General features: G+C 40.0%; 1 long non-coding RNA gene across 1 annotated transcript in view; it reads right to left on the bottom strand.

Moving 5' to 3' along the window:
- Positions 1-396: 396 nt before the first annotated feature.
- The window catches only part of LOC148127441 (uncharacterized), a 39,824-nt gene continuing 15,905 nt past the window's right edge, over positions 397-24,315 (bottom strand). Inside the window, exons 2-3 of the long non-coding RNA XR_015742407.1 lie at positions 2,894-3,042; positions 397-525 (exon numbers count right to left, since the gene is read on the bottom strand). This is a non-coding gene — a long non-coding RNA (uncharacterized LOC148127441). The remainder of the gene's footprint in view (positions 526-2,893; positions 3,043-24,315) is intronic.

Below are 24,315 nucleotides of genomic sequence, written 5' to 3'. Positions count from 1 at the left end.
CACGTGACGCATCTGGGCCACAGGCCATGAGTTTGACACCCCTGTTCTAGGGTGATATGCTCACTAACCAACTAGATCTCAACCTTCAATGCTATGTTTTTTGACCAGAGTCTCTAGGCCAGGGTTTCCCAATCTTGGCAATTTCCAATTATATATATGGACTTCAGTTTCCAGAATTTCACAGCCAGCATACACATTGCTGAGAATTCTGAGGGTTGAAGTTTACTCACCTTCAATTGCCCAAGATGACCGAGGCTGAATCCTAGATGATGAACAAACCTTGAGCTTATCATCTCACACTTGAAGGACCAATACAGAGCTTTCTCCAGTGCTTCAGAGAGCTAACTGGCAGCATCAGAAAAGGCTTCTGTGCATGTGCAAAACATAGCCAGAGGCCTCTCCTATTGTTAGACCTGTCAGAAAAAGTCTTAGAAGGATTTGTTGTCTTGCAAAACCAGTTAGAAAGGGGTGCTTCGCGTGAATTTTCATCAAATAAAAAGGTCCTTTTTGAAGCTTTGCAGAAACCTACAGAGCAACAGAATTGCGGAATCCGTCAGTGTCAATTTTTATAATTTTTGCAGTCTGTCAATTTTTCCCATTATTTTTACAATCTGTCAGTTTGGGTTTCTTTTCATTTTTTATTATTTCACACGTCAATTTGAGTTTTCTTCTCACATTCTTCCCCCCCACCCCTCTGTTTTTGTAGTTAAAAGGCAGGCTTGTACAACGTTTGTATTTTTATGCCTGCTTTTTCCAAAATAATAAACACTTCCTGGGTTAACCCAAGGGTCATGTTTTTAGAGTAAAATTTCCCCTACTAAGCATTCTGTGAATTATTTTCATGAAGGTACAGATTTTAGTGCAGCTTTTACATCTTTAAATGTAATATGACTTTTTTTGGGGAAAAAATGAATAACTATAATGTGAAATACAGTTTGTGAATTGGTTTGCAATTTAGCAATACCAAAACATGATCTCCTCTCTGTCAGTAATTGGAAGACCCCATTTCCTTCATTTCAGTGATTTCTGTTGACACCAATTAAACTTTCTATAATTGCAGATAATATTGTCAATTTATGTGATATGGCATTTGTCCTAGTGTTGTCCATCTCTTTCTTGTTATTTCAAAGCTCTCCACTTCTTTCTTGCCTGTTTCTACAAAGCTGCGAATTGCAACTCTATTGCACAGATTCTGCAGAGGGCCTTTGAAAATTGCTTCTCCCTGATGCAAATTGCCCGTTCAGATCTCATCTGCAATCATTAAAGGGACATTAACATTCTTTTATCATGGGCTAGATGGTTCATTTACAGGCTGATTGAACATGTCAGATTCATAAATAGCGTACACAATCATCTCTGGGCAGTGAACAATTTAACGGTTGTTTACTGCCCAGAGTCGTTTCGCGTGAGATGGGCAGCCATATGAAATAGCTAATTAAATTTAGAAAATATCCTCTTTGCCTTTAGCTATTTGTGTCTGAAAAGAATGTTACAGGTTGAGGACCAAATGTTCCGTTCTGTGCGATTCAACTTCCTTTTCTACATCAAGTCCTCCAGAGAATGGCAGGAAATGCTTGTTTAAGATGCTGTTGCTTACAGATAGAGAGAACATAAACAGAGAAAAGGATGAAGCCTTCCTTTTTTTGTATTTATTTGTGACTTATTTAATTGCTTATTGTACCCTATGACTATTATTAAGTGTTGTATCTTATGATTCTTGCCTCTTGATGAATGTATCTTTTCTTTTATGTACACTGAGAGCTTTTGCACCAAGACAAATTCCTTGTGTGTCCAATCACACTTGGCCAATAAAGAATTCAGTTCAGTTAAGTGACTGTGTCTTTCAGACAGGTCCAGACAGCTTCAGCTGAGATTTAGTGGGCTCCATAAATTATATTCCAAGAAGAATGGGAGATCATTTGATTTTGGTTTAGTTGGTTTGGAAAAGCCAGTCATGGATTTCTTTTTTAAGCCTGTTTTTTGGCTTACAGATGGTGAAAATCAACGGTAGCATATTCAAACTAAGGTTAAATAGAAAATTGCACAATGTGATGCAACCAACTTGTCTCAAAGTAAATCTCCCCAAAACTGTTCTGGCCAGTTTGTATTTCTCATTGATTGGTTCTAGATACAGTCTTCACTTCACAAGTGACAATTGTGACATTTGCTTCTACTCTCAGCAAAGACCAATGAGGCACAGTACAGGTTTACTGGCACAAAAACAAAGAGGACAACACTAAACAGAAGGCAGCATCTATTAGGGCTATCGTATATGAATTGAAAACCAGGTGGTGGTTTTATTTTTTTTATTTTTTTGTGCCTTTGAGTTACTGTTCACTCTTGGCAACAGACTGGACTGGCTTATGCAGCTTTCTTGGCAAGATTTCAGAAGTGCCTCTTTCTAAGGATAAGAAAGAGTTGCTGATTCAAACCCAGCTGGTTTCATGCCTAAGGCAGGACTAGACCTTCACTGGGCATATATTTATGCCTAACCATTTATAAATGCCCAACGTAAATTCAGATGTGAGACAATAACTAGACTACTCTAAAAATATTTTGACAAATCTTGTGTTTGTCATACCTTGTCTATTTATTTATCCATTCATTCATCATCTATCTCCCTGCTTCATTCAAGATAGAACTGCAATCTTTCTTGATTTTTTTTTCTGTAAATCTCTTTGCATATATAGTCTAGTGGATATTAATCTTTACTTCAAAGTACTGGTAAAATAAATAACATGGAGATTTGATCATTTAGGCAAGTATCCACATCAAATAATACGTACTCAGATATAATCTCAAAATTTGTACTGTTATTAGTTCAGAAGGAAATGGTTGGTCGTTTTATCCTATCATTATTTATCTAAATATAGTTCAGAAAGGAAAACTATACCTCAGAGAGGACTTTCTTGTTTATCCAGCAGTCCACTTTGTTAGCCAATTTTCCATCAATTTGAAGATCCATGTTCTTTGTATCCATTGTTCTATCATGATCTCTCAATCTGTTTACACAGTGTATGGAATCTTCAAGATAAATCACCACTAGAAGGAAGATGGATATATTATGGATCAGATCAGACTGGTTATCATTAAAAGCCAACAGCAGCCTTAATGGAGGAGTCTCGGGGATGCTTGCATTAAGAATTCTACTCACATCCTTCTAAGGTTTTGTTCTCATGAATAACAGCAACTTTTTAGACCCAGTTGAAAGAGAGAGGCTGAGTAAGATTCGCTTCTGGTGAATAGCTATGTGTTACGAGGTGGGTGGATTTTCTTAAGAGCAATTGTGTGCCCTGAAATAACAGAGAAGAGGGGGGAAAGTGGCATATGAACAATTAACAATCAGTAGGGGACAATTTTGGAGAAAGCCATTCAGGCTCTCAGCTCCAACTTCTGCTTGTTGCAGGAATACAGTTTAAAGAATCTAAAAGGTAATTTCCCAGGCTGTGTTTGTCCATATCCAGCCAAGGGTGGGTCATCTCTTCAGTATAAAATCCCACTGTTGAACTGCTCCTTCTGTTAGCATTTTGTTCCCCTGACATCCAAGTAGATTCTATTTTCCTATAATCTAGGATTCCATGCACAGCCCTCTAGGAAAAAGCACAAAAGGCACAGGTAAGTCAATGACTTGCGACCACAGCTGGGATTCCACTGCTAAGCAAGCAATTGTTAAGTGGGTTGCACCACACTTTACCACCCTTTGCCATGTTGTAAAGCAAATCACTGCTGTGATTAAGTAAGCCCTGTAATCGTTAAGCGAATCCAGCTTCTCATATTGACTTCGCTTGTCAGAAGCCAGTTGGAAAGGTTGCAAATGAAATTACACAACTCCAAAATACTGCAATTGTCATAAATACATTGGCGGTTGCCAAGTGCCCAAATTTTGATCAAATGACCACACTGTGACAGTTGTAAGTGTGAGGATTGCTTGTAAGTCACTTTTTTCAGAGCCTCAAACAATCACTAAATTAATGTTGTAAGTAAGTTAATGTTGTAACTATCCACTATTGATCCCACCCCATTCCTAAGAGGTCTGTAAGGGGCATGCATAAGTGCACAATCATGCTTATCATCCCTGTCCTATTGTCCCCATTTATTCATACCCATTTCCTGTATTCCTACTCATGTTTATACTTATACCTATTATCTTGTAAGCTATTGACAAATCAAATAAATAAATCAGAACTGTAAGTAAGTAAGTAAGTAAGTAAGTAAATAAGTAAGTAGAAGACTGCCTATAACCTCCACCTTGTGTATGACACACTTTCAGGTATCGTACTTGAAGAATAGACTTTAGAGTTAGACTAACTTTATTGTCACTTTAAATGTACACTAATTGGCATACATTAAAATGAAATTTGGTTGTATACAGCTCCCAAAGGGTCATCACCTCCAATATACACTACATAAACATGGCAGAAATATAAATAAAAAAAATAAAATATATGCGTTTACCCATATACCCACATATATTTTATGACACAGAGAAAAAACACAGTTTAGTTTGGATGTTTGGATGTATACATGTACACCGAGAGCCTTGGTGGTGCAGTGGTTAGAGTGCTGCACTGCAGGCCACTTCTGCTGACTACCGGCTACCTGCAATCAGATCTCACCAGGCTCAAGGTTGACTCAGCCTTCCATCCTTCCGAGGTGTGTAAAATGAGAAGCCAGATTGTTGGGGGCAATAGGCTGACTCTGTAAAACTGCTTAGAGAGGGCTATAAAGCACTATAAAGTGGTATATAAGTCTAAGTGTTATTGCTATTGCTACATGGCAAGAAAAACAAATCTTCGAGTTTACCAGATAGATGGTCTAGGGAACAAAGATGTGGTAGACTCTGGTAGTCCTGCTAGAAATACTTTGATACCTCCTCCCAGGAGGGAGCAACAGAAACAGACCATCAAGTGGGTGTGTGGGGTCTCTAATACTGCTTTGAGCTCTAAGTATGTAGCGCTTATAAGCAATACTCTGAATAACAGGAAGTTAGCTTCCTATAATCTTCTTGGCTGTCCTTACCACTCTCTGTATGGACTTTCTATCTGCTGCCACCAATGATGCAGTTTGTTAAAACGCTCTCAGTTGTGCCTCTGTAAAAAGTGGCCAGGACAGAAGGAGAAAGATGTGCTGTCTTCATCCAAAGCAGGAAATGCAGATGCTGGTTTGCATGCTTCACTGAGGATGGCGTGTGGAGAGACCAGTTCAGATTGTTAGTTATCTGCACCCCTAGATACTTAATACAGTTGACCATCTCTAGAGCTGCATCCTTGATACTGAGTGCAGTATGACTATGCCGGCTCTTTCTAAAATCTACAATTATCTTTGATTTATTAACATTTAGAAACTACCTTCTTCAGAATGCTATCTTCTTCAGTGTTCTTTTTTCAAGACTATTTAGTTCCTTCAATCAGTCCTTGACACATTTAATTTTTAATCATTCTCAATACCATTATTTGCCAGTTTGTTTGAATGCTCTGTCTTACATATTGGCAAAAAAATAAATAAATCAGAAAATAAAATACAAGCTGAATAATCAAAACCTTGTTGATGACCCTAACTATGTCAAGGATCTTGGAGTATTCATCTCTAATGATCTAAGTGCTAGAGCCTATTGTAATTACATAGCCAAAAAGACATTAAGAGTTTATTAACCTAACCCTGCATAGCTTTTTCTCCGGTAATATCACACTATTAACTAGAGCATACAAAACATTTGCTAGACCAATACTTGAATACAGCTCATCAGTTTGGAATCCGCATTACATATCAGATATTAATACAGTCGAGAAAGTCCAGAAATATTTCACGAGAAGAGTTCTCCACTCCTCTACTTGTAGTGGAATACCTTATGCCACCAGACTTGAAATTTTAGACCTAGACAACCTAGAACTATGCTGCCTTTGGTCCAATCTAAGTATAGTACATAAAATTATCTACTGCAATGTCCTACCTGTCAATGAATACTTCAGCTTTAATCACAACAATACAAGAGCACACAATAGATACAAACTCAAGGTAAACCGCACCAACCTTGATTGCAGGAAATACGACGTCAGCAACAGAGTGGTCAGTGTCTGGAATACTCTACCTGAATCTGTGGTTTCTTCCTGAAACCCAAAAACTTTAACCTTAGACTGTCCACTATTGACCTCACCCCTTTCCTAAGAGGTCTGTGCATAAGCTCACCAATGTGCCTACCGTCCCTGTCCTATTGTTTCTTTTTATTCGTATCCATTTCATGTATTCATAGTCATGTTTATACTTATACCTGTTATCTAATACTTGCTTGACAAATAAATAAATAAAATCCTTCTTAAAGTCTAGTACTCCAAACAGAATATAGGACTTTTGCTGGGGCCTCTAGAATTATAGATGGCTGGGTGGTGGCGAATGCAGTAGCCTTGAGAGAAAGGCAGAGAAAGTTCTTGAGAGATAGGAGGAGGAAAGAGACTCTTTACTAGGAAGTTTGGACGCCCTGTTGTAAATAATTTGATTTTTCCATAATTCCTGTAAATATAGTTGTACACGTCAAAAAGGGGGAAAAAATAATCTTCCATAATCTCAGAGTGTGTTGAAGAAATTGTTCTGCTTAAAATCACACACACCCAGCAATAAAAAGAACCGTCAATCATGTAGTGACAGATTTATTCCACAGATCTTACACAAATATACATAGGCTGAGAATCCAACAGAATAAAATTGCCAAATAATGGAGGAACTTGTATATCTGGGAATATCACAAAACAACAATCTGCTGCATGCTCTCTGGGCAAATAGATCTTATTGTTTTTCAGGGCCATAGGGTGATCAGAATATTTTCCTCTTCCCTCATTTAATTTCTCATTCCTATTCCTGATTATTTTTCATCAGCACCAAAAGGGAGAAGATACTTCTTAACCTTGTTAACTCAACTCTTAGCCTGGTCTTTAACCCTACATTTTCTTTGGAATAAGGGAAGCTATCTCTTGCATTAGGGATGGACAACTATGGCAACTTTGTGATCAGTGGACTTCAGCTCCCATAATTCCTGAGCCAGCCAATTATGGGAGTTGAAGTCCACAAGTTGCCATAGTTGTCTACCTCTATGTTAGCTCTATGTTTCTTTATGGCAACTTTATGGACTCCTCATACTGGCTGAGGAATGCTGGGATTTGAAGTCCACAAGTTCCCAAGCTGAAGAGTACTGCATTATTTGTAGATGTCTATATTTATTGCTTTTTATGTGTCCATTTTGCTCAAGACCAATCAATCCAGAACCAAAACTAGATGGGAGGTCTCTGTCACATATATACAAATTTGAAATACAGGTTGTTCTGTATTAACATTCTTGAAGACTCGCATTCTGATTGGTCCACCCGGACCGCAACCCGATTGGTCCATTAAATGACTGTGATTGGAGCGCTAAGAATCTACCACGATTGGCCGAGCCGATCACGGGAGATTCAAAGCGCTGCCATTGGCCGCCGAGCCGCCGGCCGGCTGTATAAAGCCAAGCAGCTCGCACACTTTAACAGTCCTTGTTCAGATGCTACAATAAAGAGCTGACCCGATCCACCGATCTAACACAGGTTGTACTCAACAAATGACCACATCTGAGCCCAACATTTCTGTGGCTGAGCAAGACAGTTGTTAAGTGATTTCCCCCAATTTACAATCTTCTTTGCCATGGTTATTACAGGAATCACTGCAGTTGTTAAGTCAATCATACAGTCGTTTAGCAATTCTGGATTTCCCATTCACTTTGCTTGTTGAAAACCGATTGGGAACATAACAAATGGTGATCACATGAGGGCTATTTACATTGCCCGGGACAGTGCAACTGTTATAAATATATGCCAATTGCCAAGCATCTAAATTTTAATTGTGTGTCTCTAGGGATGCTGCAGTAGGTGTGAAAACTGGCCATAAGTCACATTTTTCAGTGCTGTTATAACTTCAAATTGTCACTAAATGAATAGTTATAAATCAAGTGCTACCTGTACACAAAGGAGACCATTTTGCTGCTACTTCCTCCCCTGGAATCTCATTCCTCCTCCCCCATCCCACACACTTTTGATAGACCCCCAATTCCCCAAAGGACTCAAACTAGGAGTGGGCTTCCAAAATTTGAGCAAAGGGTTCTCTGCCTGGTTGCTGGGTGGGTGTGGCCATGATGGGCGTGGCCTAGTCCTCCTGCACCATGATGGGGGAGGGTGTTTTTGCCCTCCCTGGGCTCCAGAGGCTTTCCTTGAGCCTCCAAGAGGGCAAAAATGGCCTCCTTGGGCTCTGGAGACTCTCTGGAAGCCAGAAACAGGCCCATTTCTGGCCTCCCCAAACTTCTGGGAGGCCCATTTTTCACCCTCTCCGAGGCTCCGTGCATGCCCTGCACTTTCCTGCCTCCAAAACAGGCCATGTGGGGACTCCTGGGAGGGGCGGGGTGGTCAGGGCCATGCAGGAGTGTGATTTGGGGGTTCTCCAAACTGCACAGAATTTTAGCTAGGGGCTCTCCCGAACCCCTGCGAACCCCCAGCAGCCCCACCCCTGGCTCAAACTGTCTTACAACTAAAACCATTGACAATTTCACTAAAGCAGCCCAAGATCACCGGCCCTCAAAGGCTCTGCAGAATAAATAGATACAGTATTTTAATGTCTTCTGAAAAGCCAGAAGGTTGGCTGACATTTTTCAACTCACGAGACAAGGATAGCGACAGTCCCTGATAAAAATCATTGCTGATCTTGCAGTCTTCACGGGGCAGGAAACCTCCGTATTTTTTCCCCTTCAAGATTACGTTGGACAGGCCAAATCCAGGCAAGATAAATGGCCCTCACTGCAAAGCTGCAAATGTGTTTTTTTTTTCCCCCTGTGGGGGAAACCATTCTAGGAACTTTTAAATGTATGTTGTGTAGTTGCCGTTTCAAGACCTTTCCTTTAATATTGAGATTGCAGTGATCTTGCTCTTGTTATTATTTCAACAACTGGCATGGTATTTGCTCAGCTCAAGCTTGGCCACTGCATGATAGATGACATGGTTTCATCAGAAAAATGTAAGTTGCAAGAGGTTTTGTTTTTTTTTAATTAAGACACTGTATGGGCATACCTTGTAATCACCAATAACTCCTTTGCAGGAAAGCTTAATAAAACATTGCAATAAACAAGGAAGGAATATAGTATTCTATTTTCATATGACAATGCCCTATGGCATTGTTACAGAAAAGGGGTGACTCATTCTCCAAGCAGTAGGGACAGGCACTAATAAATCACATTGTATTTTGTAGCATTTGAAGCTTTAGAAAGGCTTCCCAAATTGGGATCCAACTTGGCAATATTGGTATTTCAAACTGTAATGAACTCAGCTACACTGGACTCCCAGCTAACTAGCTATTGCAAAATTTCAACTTCTCCACCAGCATTCCAATCAGATGCTGACACTTATTTTCCCCTTATTAGCTGAAAGCTCTTAACATTCCAGAGTGGACAAAATTTTCCAGACATTGAGAGTCATTAATCTCATGCTGTTTGAATAATCTCTGGCAGATTGGTGTAAAAAAAACAAAAACAAGGATCATTCCATCCATAGAAAGGCTCTGTTTAGCATCTAAAGAATGGATGATTGAAAAGAAAAATAAGGCAAATCATAGAAAGAAAGAAAATGTGGCAGCTAGTTGTTGCAGTGTGTCTGTAGCAGAAGCCAATGAGTTTGAAGAAGAACCTCCATCATAACCACTCAGAAGGAACTCAATGTTTCTGTTGCACTTTTAGAAAGCAATTTTTAAACCAAAACTACATAGGAAGGAATGCAACAATGAATTAAGACAAAGTCACAAAGCATATGTCAGTATGACAACAATCGGAATAAGTGAATCAATCATTTATATAGTACAGCTATAGAAGATGGACTCTTGAGATGGTGTGAGAAAAATTCCTTTGAATTCTGGATTCAGAGATGGTTACCAAGGCAGTGATTTCATGAGTATAAGAAAAATTAAAGACTGACCATTATCTTGAAATGATCATCAGAATGGAAGCAGAAATTCACATATATTGGACATATAGATGTGAATAGGCAATGGACTAAAAAACCATGATGTTAAGAAAAGAAGAGGAAGATATATCAAGTGATGGATGGGAGCAAAGAGATTAGTAGTTATTGGAATGTCTTTGGAAGTAAGATAATGCTATAAGAAGTCAAGAAAGATAGTCAGTGTTCATACAGTGACCAGAAATTCATCTCACTGGCACAACTTTCACACTGATAAAGGAAATATTTGTAGCTCAGGGTTGAAATGAGGGCTTAAAAAGGAGGATTGGGAGGACATAACTGTCTTTCATTATTTGAGGGATACCACAGAGAAGACAGGATTGACATATTCTCCAAAACAGTGGCTAGGATGCTGAGCTTGTCAATCAGAAAGGTCAGCAGTTCGGTGGTTCAAATCCCTAGCACTACGTAATGGAGTGAGATCCCATTACTTGTCCCAGCTTCTGCCAACCTAGCAGGTCAAAAGCATGTAAAAATGCAAGCAGAAAAATAGGGACCACTTTGGTGGGAAGGTAACAGCATTCTGTATGCCTTCAGCATTTAGTCATGCTAGCCACATGACCATGGAGATGTCTTCGGACACCGCTGGCTCTTCGGCTTTGTAATGGAGATGGAGACCATACCCTAGAGCCAGAAATGACTAGCATGTATATGTGAGGGGAATCTTTGCCTTTACCTTTACCAAAGCATCAGACAATAGGACAAAAAGTAATGGATGGATACTTGTTAAAGAAAAGTCTAATTTAGAAGAAAGGAGAATTTTTTTTGACAGCGAGTACAATTAACCAATGGAACAACTTGCCTCCTGGAGTTGTGGGTATTCCATCACTGGAGGTTTTCAAAAATAGATTGGACAACCATTTGACCAGGTTGGTATAAAGTCTCCTGCTCTGAGCAGGGGTTTGGACTAGAAGACTTCTGAAGAGCCTTCCAGCCCTATGAGTCTATGTTCTAATACCCTTCCTCCTCTTATTTTCCCCACAAGAATGTTTTTGTGAGACGAGTTGGGCTAAGAGAGAGTGACTGGCCCAAAGTCATCCAGATGGTTTTCATGCCTAAGACAGAAGTAGAACTCAATCTCCTAGCTTTCTATCTTGAGTCCTTAACACCAGTCAAAACTGTCTCTTTCCTGGTGGTATTCCCTTAAAGTACTGGCCATGTTTGTCCCTAGTTAACTTCTGAGCCCATCTTGTGAAATGTGGCTTCCTCTTTTTTTCCAACTTCTACTGTGGTAGATTCCTCATGATTGTCCAAATATTTTGCAGCATTCTTAAATTTCTCTTAATTGGCTCCTTTTTTCATTGGAGATGGGGCATTTCTTTGATTTCCTCCTATTGTGACTATTTTATTAAATATTGTACCCAAAAAATTAATGAAAGAAATCATTAGCATATGCTAAATAATTAAGGGGTAATTAATAAATAACAAGGACCAATGAATAAATAAATAAGTAAATTAGTTCAACACATCTGGAGGGCATTAGGATGAGGAAGAGCTGTAAAAAATAAAGAAATGGATGCCTAGTAGAAAATTGAAAGCAGGAATATTCAGTTTTGTGGGCCCAAATAAGCTGCAACTTGAAAAATAATGGGTGGCAGGCACATGGACAAAGACTCCATTTGATATCAAAATACTGAGTCCAACTGAACTAAATAAAGTTATTATATTTCTAATTATTCATTTGATCTCCCCCCATCCCCCCTTTCAGTCAGATTCAGAATCGCAGATTAGTTTCATGTTTTGAAGAGGCCTCAAGTTTCTTTGAGATTCAGCTTGTGAGGGGTTCTGGCTGCTCTGTGAACTTGGTTGTTGTCTTTCCAGAGAAACCACTGTTTCTCAAACTCTGAGCGAATCTTCCTTTGGAAAGGTTCAGACAGAGTCCAGGAGAAATGTAAGGAAACTTTCAGTTGTAGATCGTATCTTATATATAAACCCACCTTTCTCAAAATTTCACAGAGAATAAGAATAAGAAGGGAAGGGAAAGGAAAGGAAAGGAAAGGAAAGGAAAGGAGAAGAGAAGAGAAGAGAAGAGAAGAGAAGAGAAGAGAAGAGAAGAGAAGAGAAGAGAAGAGAAGAGAGGAAAAGAAAGGACATGGGAAGAGAAAGGAAAGGAAAGGAAGGGAAGAGAAGGGAAAGGAAAGGAGAAAGGAAAGGAAAGGAGAAGAGAAGAGAAGAGAAGAGAAGAGAAGAGAAGAGAAGAGAAGAGAAGAGAAGAGAAGAGAAGAAAGGAAAAGAAAGAACATGAGAAGAGAAGGGAAAGGAAAGGAAGGGGAGAGAAGAGAAGAGAAGGAAAGGAAAGGAAAGGAAAGGAAGGGAAGGGAAGGGAAGGGAAGGGAAGGGAAAGGAAAGGAAAGGAAAGGAAGGGAAAAGAGAAGAGAAGAAAGGAAAAGAAAGGACATGGGAAGAGAAGGGAAAGGAAAGGAAGGGAAGAGAAGAGAAGAGAAGAGAAGGAAAGGAAAGGAAGGAAAGGAAAGGAAAGGAAAGGATAGTTGGAAGGTACCTTGGAGGTCTTTTAGTCCTAATCCCCTGCTTAGGCAGGAAGCTCTATACCATTTTAGACAAATCTCTTTTTTAAAACTTCCAGTGTTGGCATACCCACAACTTCTGGAGGCAAGTTGTTCCACTGATTAACTGTCAGGAAATTCCGCCTTAGTTCTAGGTTGCTTCTCTCCTTGATTAGTTTCCACCCATTGCTTCTTGTCCTGCTCTCTGGCGCTTTGGAGAATAATACATTAAAGGATATACATCAGTGGTGGGATTCAATTTTTTTTTACTACCAGTTCTGTGAACATGGCTTGGTGGCTTGTTGGGTGTAACGGGGAAGGGTACTGCAAAATCCCATTCCATCCCCACCCCACTAACCTGCTTTTCAGCTCCGTTCTCCTGTGCAGGCCAACCAAAGAAGACCCAGCCAATCAGCTGGGACTCCATGGGAGGCAGAGAATAGATGGGGGCGGGGCCAGTCAGAGGTGGGATTTGCCGGTTCTCCAAACTACTCAAAATTTCCACTACTGGTTCTCCAGAACTGGTCAGAACTTGCTGAATACCACCTCTGGTATACATTAAGATCACAGGTAGCCCTTGACTTGCAACAGTTTGCTTAGCGATCATTCAAAGCTGCAACAGCCCTGAAAAAAGTGATTTATGACCATTTTCACACTGGAGATGTTGCTGCATCTCCATGGTCTCGTGATTAAAATTCAGATGCTTGGCAACTGACTCATATTTATGACAGTTGCAGTGTCCCGGGTCATGTGAACATCTTTCGCAATCTGACAAGAAAAATCAATGGGGAAGCCAGATTCACTTAACAACCATGTTACTAATTTAACAGCTGCCGTGATTCACTTAACAATTGCGGCAAGAGTGTGGTGCAATAAGAGCCCAGGGAAGACTTAATTAAAAGAAAAGGTTAAAGAAGTATGTCCTCATTGAAATACAAGCTGCATTTTGGCCCTCCAGCAATAGTTGTGTAATTTTCATTTCACTGTGGATAGTTTCTTCCACCCATTAGTGTTGTTTTTAATAAAATAATTTTGTCTTCCTCTGCATGAGATTTTTTTTTGTTGGTTTCTAATTGTGAATGCCGGGTTTGTGAGTCCATGAAAGAGGCTTCATTATGCACAGGTGATGAACCCTTTCATCTTTCCTCCTGCTGCCACCTGCAAGGTTCAAATGGGGCAGAAAAAGGGGGATTGGTAGAAGGAAAACCTGCCCTTTTAGCACAGGGAGCTTGGAAATGTGAGCGCACAACTCTGAAAATAGCTTTTGTGCTTTTCTCTTTATCAGCATTGGCTGCATATGGGAACCAACCTATGTGAGAAAACTCTAGGTCGGGGGTCTCAGAACTTAGCACCTTTAAGACTTGTGGACTTCAACTCCCATCAACCCAGCTGGATGCAGAATTCTGGGAGTTGAAGTCCACAAGTCTTAAAGTTGCCTAGTTTAGAGACTCCTGTTCTATGTGGTTGGAGTAGGCAAAAAGCTGAAATTAATTCTGCTTATATCCACCACTCTCTGATTATCTGTCTTTGTTTTTATTTCATGCTGGGCCTTTCCCCATATGTAGCATTTTGTACAATTGTACAAATACATGTACAAAGCAAGTATTTGCTCTTGATATCAGCAGCAACAATAGGGTAGAAGGTTTAGGTCAGGGTTCTTCAAACTTGGCAACTTTAAGACTTGTGGACTTCAACTCCCAGAATTCCTCTTCCAGTCATGTTAGCTCAGGAATTCTGGGAATTGAAGTCCACAATTCTTAAACATGCCAAGTTTGAAGACCCTTGGTTTAGGTCATCAGGGAAAATAGCAATCGTCTCTCTTTTCAAGGCATGGCTGTGTCAGAATTGACTTATGAGCATTTAGTGAGTATTCCAAGTTACAACAGCAATGAAAAAAGTGAATTATATTTGGCCTTCCCCTTATGTTGTAGTGTCCAGGAGTCCTGTGATCATGACTGTGACTTTCCGCTTCCAACAAACAAAGTCAACGGGAGAAGCTGTGTTTGCTTAATGATTGTGATTCACCTAACACTTGTGGTGATTTACTTAAAAATTGTGGCAAGAAAGTGCACAACTTACTTAACAACCACCTCGCTTAGCAATAGAAATCCTGGCCTCAGTTGTTGTTATAAATCAATGACTACTTGTATTTAAAGCTAAGTTTACTGTCAAGCCTTACAATTCTCTTTCCTATAGAGTTCTCCAAACTTGGCAACTTGTGGACGTGTGGACTTCAACTCCCAGAATTCTCCAGCAAGCTATGCTTGCTATAGTTGCCAAGTTTGGGGCCCCCTGCTATAGAACATAAAAATAGCTCAGTCTCAGGTTTTGGGTTGCATAGTAGCTGACCAGATCCACATGGAAAGCTTTTGATCATGAAAAGGAAAAAGGATGCTGGCTGGGGAATTCTGGGAGTTGAAGTCCACAATTCTTAATGTTGTTGAGAAACACTGCCTGAGACTGAGACCTTCCATGTTCAAGGAAATGCTGTTCAACATAGGAAAATACATCTCTAAAAATAAAGTTTTGGTGTACAAGCCTCCTACAGAGTTCAAGTCCTTCTAGAGATCTGGTCTTGAGGTCTCTTGGCAATCCTTAAAACAGCAAGATTTTTTTTTCCTCTTGATTATGAAAGATTTCAAATTAAAATGGGATGGCTTGAGCTCAGAGCTGCAAGACAATCTCCTAGACTCGTGCTTAACTCGAGTTACTAATCTTTGCTTAGGTATTTTTGGGAGTGACATCATTCAACCACAACTGAATTATAACTTCCCCTATATTTTCCCTAAGCTCGGCATTTCCTCCTTCCATTTACTTTACATCACCAACTAAATTAGACAACATGCTATCCTGGTGCATTTTCTGAGTAATTAGTATTACATGCTTTACGGCTTTTCTGCTGTCTCCACCTTTCCTTTTTTTCAGAGAGCTGAAAATACTGATATTTTTTTTTGTTAAGTAATTTATTGGTCCAAAGAGGTTATATTTTAAGCTCATAGATCATTTGTTTGCCCAAGCAACACATTTTATATGATCTACTAAGTCAAGGTTACCCAACCTTGGCAACTTTAAAATGTGGATTTCAATTCCCAGAATTGCCCAGCCAGCATAGCTAATCAAGGAAAGAAATAACCTAGAACTAAGGAGAAATTTCCTGACAGTTAAAACAATTAATCAGTGGAACAACTTACCCCCAGAAGTTGTGAACACTGGAAGTTTTTAAGAAGAGATTTGTCTGAAATGGGATAGGGCTTCCTAAGCAGGGGGTTGGACCAGAACAGGGGTTGCCAATCTTTTGGACCTCGGGGACCACCAAACACATAATTTTAAACCCTGCGGACCACTAATATGAATTTTGACTGACAGTGGCTTGCTGAGGTTGGTGGGAAAGTCATTCCCATATTCCAGAGCTGCAATAGTCACAGGACTGGCCCTTTGGTCATCCTGGAGCAGCTGCTCTTTTACCCAGGTGCACCAGCCTGCCATAGACTGGAGGAACTGCTCCAGGATGTCCAAAGGACCAGTCTTGTGACTACTGCAGCTCTGGAATATGGGACTGACTTTCCCACCAATGCCAGCAACCCACCCTGGGGCAGATTTCCTTCCCCCACCATTGGTTTTATCTTCCAGTTTCAGCTCATGAGGCTCTACTCTAGGTAAGGTTTGTGCTTGGCTGAAGTGGGTGGGCAGGCCATGTGGGCGGTGCAGCCTTGTGTTCCTGCACAGCCTGGATTAATTGCTTTGGGGGGGAGTGCTTTGTAGGGGGGACATTTTTCTGCGGACCACCAAAATTTTCTCGTGGACCACCAGTGGTCCCCGGCCCACTGGTTGGCGACCACTGAACTAGAGGACCTCCAAGGTTTCTTCCAAACCTGTTGTTCTGAGTTGAAGTCCCTGTGTCCTAAAGTTGCAAGGTTGAGAAACCCTGTGCTAAGGTGAAATCCAGATTTCTGAATTTTTTTAGTGTGAACTTATCCTCTTCTGTTTTGAGAAGAAGGTAACTGGAATAAGCTGCCATTTACAAACAATGCTGCTTTAATTTGTTAATACATTTAAGAGCTAAAGAAGCAGTAATTGTTCATTCATAGGAAATCAGGAAATCCTATAATCATAACGTTGAAAGGAACCTTGAAGGTAGTTTTCAACATCTGTACAGTCAGGAATCCTCATATCATCCTGGTCATAATCTTTTCTTGAAAACCTCCAGTGATGGAACACCCTCTTCATCAAGAAATCCCTTCTTATTTCAAGTTTGATCTCTTTGCTCAGCTTTCAGCCACTAGCTCTCCTCTTATCTTTGGGTGCTATGGAAAATTAATCCACAGCTTTGTCTTGTGACATCCCTTCATGTATTGGAAAACCACAATCTTATTTCTTCTTAGCCTTCCCTTATTTAGTCTAAACAGATCAATTCCTTTAACTGCTCTTTGGAGGATTTAGCCTGGAAGCTCCATGTCATACTTTGAAATGATAGAATTATCAATAAAGGAGAATATTTTTAACTCAGGGTTGAAATGCTCTCTGAGCTTGGCTGTTTTATTGCAGCCATTTCATTACCCAAACTAGTTGCACTGATGATGTTACCTAGTTTGGTTAATGAAACGTCTGCAAGGAAACAACCAAGCTCAGACAGCACCAAGAACCCTTCACAATTTAGGTGTATTATATATTTGATTTTGATTTATTTGTATCCCGCCTTTCTTATTTTTACAAATAACTCAAGGTGGCACACACATATGCCAGCTTCACAACTTCTCTTATTATCTTTTTTTCTTTCCCCCCTCCCCTCACTTTTCTTTCCCACAGGGTCCTACTATTGCTTTTGTATTTTTGTATCGATTTATTCTATAATAATCTAATAAAATGTTTAAACTGAAAGGAGAGCAACCAAGGACCCCTCAAATGACAGTATTTCATAGGGTTCCAAGCTGAAATAGATTATCTACTCTGTATGTCTTTGAACTCTGGTCCTGGAGAAGACTCCTGTGAGTCCCTTGGACTGCAAGGCGATCAAACCGGTCAGTCCTAGAGGAGATCCACCCTGACTGCTCTCTAGAAGGCCAGATCCTGAAGATGAAACTCAAATACTTTGGCCGCCTAATGAGAAGGAGAAGAGCCTAATACTGGGAACAATTGAGGGCAAAAGAAGGGGATGGTAGAATGAGGTGGCTGGATGGAGTAACTGAAGCAGTAGGGGTGAGCTTAAATGGACTCCAGAAGATGGTAGAGGTCAGGAAGGTCCAGAGGAATGATGTCCATGAGGTCACCTAGAAGCCAAGAGGTACATACGTGCCAAATTTCAAGCTTGTAGGCTTTACGGTTCTGGAGATTTCGTGATGAGTGAGTGGTACTTTGGCTTTTATAGCTAACTGTCTCTAAATTTTAGAGGGCATTAATGCTCTTCCCACAGTTGTTCTGAAGAGCTAATATAAAAACAATTCATATGAGCTATAACTGTGCCCCTATGGACCAGGAGCCACCGAAACTACAGCTCATATCCTGTTATATAGCCCCCTCACTTATAGATTGATTAAATATCCCAGAAATTCTGACATTTTTTAATGTAAAACTACTATTATTGGGTCAGTATAATTCAGTTTCTCTGAATGTAGTTAAGTTTTGTTACGCTGTCTGTAAAATTAGGGAGACTTTGCTCACCCATTGATTTCACAGCCAATTGTAACCTATTACTATGCCTTGTTCTGTTCGGTTTTGCTTTATTTTAATGTTTTATTTTGTGTGTGTATGTGTGTATGGCTGGTTCATGACTAGATAATAATAAAGATTGAATTGATGGGAGGCGGGGGAGAAGGCTCTGCTATCCTTCACTCGGAAAAGCAAAAATATTTTGGAATCGGCTGCTTCAATTGGTCTATCCTCAACTAGCAGCAGCTTCCCAAGATTGCGTAGCTATCCAGGGAAAGGGGTATTTGGTTTCTTTCAGCCCTTTGTAATCTTGGAATTGAAGATTTCTGTGGGGGACAACTACAATGCAGCTAGTCCTCAGCTTACAATTGGTCGTTTACAGGGGTGGGATTCAACCGGTATAAAAACCGGTTCAGTGTGCGGGCGCTTCACACGTATGGACGCATTTGCAACTCACCTTCTGCTGCAAGCCCTGTATGTAAAACAGCTGATGCACGGCAATCCGGTGTGCCACACAAAGCAGCTGATATGGAAAACCCGGAAATAAAGCACAGACCAGAGCCTGGATAGGCAGGTGGGCCCAACAGCTGATCGTTGGAGCAAACCGGTTCGCTCCCAGTTGATCTTCAGAGATACCGGTTCTCCGGTAGAATCCCACCCCAGGTCACTTAGCAACCAGTTAGGGCAAATTTTTAAAAAAAGGTATGATTTAGATTCAAAGCTCCAATAGCTGCCTCCCCCACAATCACATGATCTCCTTTTGGGTGCCTGGCAACCAGCCCACATGTATAGCATTTGCCATGTTCCACAGTCACATGACCTCAATTTACATTTTTTAAAAATTGGAACATGGCATTTATGTCTGGTTTCTGGCAAAACAACAACAACAACAACCCTACAGGTAATCTTTCACTTACAGCCATTTGTTTGGTGACCTTCAAAGTTACAACAACACTGAAAAAAGTGACTTATGAGTGTTTTTCACACTTACGACCTGTGGTCCTGTGATCAAAATTCAAACACTTGGCAACTGCTTCATATCTATGATGGTTGCAGCATCCAGGGGTCACACAATCACCATTTGCGACCTTTTGACAAGCAAAGTCAATCTGGGGAAGCAAGATTCAACTTTATAACATTGTTACTGACATAACAACTGCAGCGATTCACTTAACAACTGTGGCAAGGAAGGTCATAAACTGGGTCAAAACTGACTTAACAACTCTCACTTATCAACAGAAATTTTGGGTTCAATTGTGGTCATAAGTCGAGGATGACCTGTACTGTAGACAAATGGGTTTTCTTAGCAACCATAGCACTTGCTAAAAAAATGCTCACAAAAAAATATAAAATTGGATTCATCATGAAATGACCTGTTTAACGACTGGCACAACTTACAAAACAGGCATAACTATGGTCATAAGATGAGGACTACCTTTACCAGTGTGACAAACAAGGTCTGATAAAGGGTAAAAGATGGTGAAATATTTCAAGTGAGCTTGTAGAAGGAAGGGGGACATTTTTAAGAGCCTATTTTGGACACACCAAAAAGTAAATATTGAATGTGTCCAATAACACAGCATCGCCTCAAGGTACATTCCTGAAGTGGCTAAGTCAGGTAATTATTATTATTTTTAACGACAGATAGACGACACATTTCCAGAGTATACAAATGCAGCTAATTAGGAATTTATTTTCTAAGAATGCTTCCAGAGTCTTACTGGGACCTAGAGGAATTGTTGATAGTACAGATTAAGCTAGAGGCGGATTGTTTTCTTTGCAATGCAAGCTTCCCATTAATTTTTAAAAATAATTTTTTTTAAAAAAAGCAAGTGAGAGAAGAAGTTTGGAAGATTCCAAGAAATATGCCAGTGGGCTTGTTGAAACCCAGAGAAGCTAATTTGGAGACAAAGGATATAGGCAGGAAGGGCTAATATCGTTCTCTTATTAGAAGAGAGTTAAATCTGTTTGTGAAAAACAGGAAGAGCGCTGACTTCACCATTCACCGGAATTCCCATGGCAGAGATCGGCATTATGGGGCCCTCCAAATATTTGGACTTCATATCTCCTTAGCCTGAATCATTTTTACCAAAGTAGGAAATCCTGGAAGCTGTAAGTCTTAACTTCTGGCTGACTGAACTAGATCTATCATCATCATCATCATCATAGCCATTGTCATGCAGGATGAAGGCCTCTTCCACATTTCCCAACCTATACAGTCCTGTACTAGATATATATTATACATATACTGAGAGCTAGTTTGTGTTCTGACCCCGGCTTTGTCAAACTTAATAAAACACCGACTGAATTTAAAAGTAAAACTTTTTCTAATGCAACACTGGGAATTACTTGCATTCCCAGACAAAACTCATTAGACACAGTTCCTCCAGATAAGAGCACAGAAGTCCAATTACTTAGAATATAAACCGACAGGAGTTCCAGCGAAAACAAACCAGTGTTCGCAGGGCTTCACTATGGAATCAGAATCTAATGAACTCCTTTGCTTCCTGCAAAGAGCACGTCACCAAGGGCTGACTTTTATCCCTGATGGGAGGGGCAATCACCTCACAGCCTTACTCCCGAGTCACCTCTGCTGCTTCAGCTGCTCTCGCCTTCTAGCAGCTCTGCGCACACGCGCACTGGGAACAGACTCCCCAAGGTCCTTTGCTTTGCTACTGCCAGACTCCAAAAGCTCCGAAGGCAGAACCCACTCTCAGATGGTCCTGGCCCCATCTCTGCATCAGATGCAAGACCCTTGTCCAAGTCCTTGCCAGAGTCCCTGACTGGTTCCTCTTTGTCCTCACTGTTCAATACCTCTGCCATCTGCACTGGCTGCCGGCGAACCACAACAGTTTGATTTAGTGATTAAGCGCCAAGCTAGAAAGTGGGAGACCATGAATTCAAGTCCTACCTTAGGAATGAAAGCCAGCTGGGTGACTCTGGGCTAGTTACTCTCTCATTCAACCCACCTCACGGTGGTGTTGTGAGAAAAAGGAGGAGACTATTAGGTATATTTGCTGCCCTGAGTTACTTATAAAGTAACTAGCTGGATACCTGTGCTTTATGATCGGGCTATGCAGGAGAAATTCAGTTCACAATCCATTGGCTTAGTGGTAGTTGGTCACTGAAACACATAAGGGAATATTGCTCCCACTGCCTTGAGTCCGGAAGCAGTTCCATAGGTAGAAAGTGTAGACATTTTGGCCAGGTACTGACATTTAGTACTGTAAGGAACCCCAGACCGCTCCTGAGTGAAGGAGTGGAACATCTGCCAATTTGAACTAAGGTAACAGAATAGGAGGCAACTGGCAGATGGAACAGAGTTTTTTTCATATGGGCAGTAGAATGTCTAACTCCTTAGCATCAGAGCGTGTTAATTATTATATAAGAAATACTAATGATTGGATGGTCTTCGAAAAATCCTTTCTTAATGAACACCTAGAAGCCAAGAGGAACATATCTGCCAAATTTCAAGTTTGTAGGCTTTACAGTTCTGGAGATTTGGTGATGAGTAAGTGCTACTTGGCTTTTAAATTTTAAAGTAATAAAGGCAGATAAAAATCCAATAAGTAAATGACTTTAGGTTGTCCTTTTATAATATGCTTTCTTGCTACCAATTTGTTTTGGGAGTTAATAACACAAATTATCCTGAGCTTGTGTATTTGGATAATTTATAGAGTGTTAGAAGGCATCATTGAAAGCTGCCAGTTATCTTTCTGTAACTAAATCTTGAGGTAAATAATGTGTCCCTTAAGGGTCTCCTTGCTCGTAAGTGGGATCAGTGCCCTTAAAAATATATTGCTCTCTAAAGCAGATTATCATGTTTTTGACTGCAGGCCAGGCTTCTTCACGTGTTTGGTAAGAATACTATCTATTTCAGCAATCGGATTTTGCAAGCTATCATGCTGTTCTGTGACAATATTGCAAATATTTGGATGATTTATTGTAGTCATATCCCTGCCTCAGGTTGTTGCTTTTGTTTTGGTAATCACTGCTATTTATAGCTCTTATCTTGTTTGTCTGGTTCATTCAAGGCTTTTTTTACTAATTCCATAATCACAGATTCTTTTGTTGTCTGAATCTAATGAGCCTGGCTCTTATTTCAAATTAATGCTTTCAAAGGGCCCAAGAGACACAAATGTGCCATTTTTAAAGCGAAAAACAGCTCATAGGGTAGCAGCAGATTTATACCCTTCATGTTAAGCCATCATTTATTTAACATGCTGGTTGAATAAATTACCACTGGCTGAGTTCACATAACATGCCAGCCCATAAACCAATTTTAAAACCATTAATGGGCTTGGTTCATACATTTTAACCTACAATAGTGTATTGTATGAATCCAAGTTATCGCTTGTTCAGCAAACCATGACTGAAACATCTCATGCCTTAGACGTATGTTTATCAACCTCAGCAATTTCAACTCTCAGAATTTCCTGGCCTGTAATTCTGGGACTGAACTCCACATATCTTAAGGTTGAGAAACAGTGCTTTAGACCAGTGGTTGCCAACCAATTACCTTAAATTACCTTAAGAGATAAAAAGCCTGCCAAAATCCAAGCATGTATCCTAAGAAAATAAAGATATGTCAACTTCCACATTAAACATTCAAATTTCTAGGTTCTATCATATCACAAGACCTAAAATTGACACCTAACATCAAAAACATCATCAAAAAATCACAACAAAGAATGTTCTTTCTGCACCAACTCAGAAAGCTCAAACTGCCCAAGGAGCTGCTGATCCAGTTCTACAGAGGAATTATTGAGTCTGCCATCTCTATAACTGTCTGGTTTGGCTCTGCAGACAAACCAGACAGACACAGACTTCAGAGAGTAATTAGGACTGCAGAAAAAAACAATAACTATCAACCTGCCTTCCATCTGTATACTGTATACTGTACTAGTCAAAAAGAGGGCTTTGAAAATATTTACAGACTCCTCACATCCCGGACATAAACTGTTTCAACTCCTTCCCTCAAAATGATGCTATAGAGCACTGCACACCAGAACATCTAGACACAAGGACAGTTTTTTCCCAAACGCCATCACTCTGCTAAACAAATAATTCCCTCAACACTGTCCAACTATTTACAAAGTCTGCACTACTATTACTATTAATCTTCTCATCATTCCTTATCACCCATTCCCTCCCACCCGTGACTGTATGACTGTAACTTTGTCATTTGTATCCTGATGATTTATATTGACTGTTTCCTAGTATGATTTGATTGCTTATTGTACCCTATGACTATTAAGTGTTGTACCTTATGATTCTTGACTCTTGATTAATGTATCTTATGTACACTGAGATCATATGCACCAAGACAAATTCCTTGTGTGTCTAATCACACTTGGCCAATAAAGAATTCTATTCTATTCCATTCTAAACATGGAGCATTGAATTGTGTAATCTCCATTCCTTTCAGAAGATAGAAACAGTCTCCCATGACATGTTTTTATGAGTGAGCCTCTTCATTTGCCTTTATTTCTTCAGTTAAGCGTTTGATTAAGAACATGGGTGGAAAAAATATTGTCACTTCTATCTCACCGTGTTCAAAATGAAATAGAAGAAAGCTGACTTGTGAGTTTTCTTGATTTGTGCAGATTAGCTTGGTGTCTGCACCTGAAGACATGGTTAGAGAAGCATATTGCAACAAGTCACAATATAGTCAAGATCTGGATTGTGTCCTGCATAACTTACCAGGTTATTTTTCTCCCTTTTGCAAATTATGCATGTGAGAACCATTTTTAAATAAAAGCAATTGCTTCTTTGTAATATCCATATTTTTTATCCTTTAGAAAGCCAATAATTACAGGAGACCTCAGTACTGTACTGTCAATTTATTGATTTTAACAGACGGAGCCTCTGTGAAAAGGATGGGGAAACAGTGATCTTACAAGCATGTTTTGATCTATAATTAAACCAGCTATTAATGAACTCAAGGACAGGCAAGCTAATCTGCTCCAGTTTTTTTTAAATCCTATTAAGGCAACCATCATGGGAAATGACTAGAGTTGTAGTTCAAAAAATATCTGGATGGCATCAGCTTGCTTATCATGGAATGAAATGCTTACAGGGCTAAGTTAGCCAGATAAATTAATCATTCATAATTATTAGAGCTTCCTAGCCACTTTAGGGCAACT

This window comes from Pseudonaja textilis, chromosome 2 (assembly GCF_049901715.1).
Source record: "Pseudonaja textilis isolate UNSWEBS1 chromosome 2, rPseTex1.2, whole genome shotgun sequence".
Taxonomy (NCBI): domain Eukaryota; kingdom Metazoa; phylum Chordata; class Lepidosauria; order Squamata; family Elapidae; genus Pseudonaja; species Pseudonaja textilis.
The sequence above is the reverse complement of the archived record's forward strand: the minus strand, read 5'-3'. Positions and strand labels throughout refer to the sequence as shown.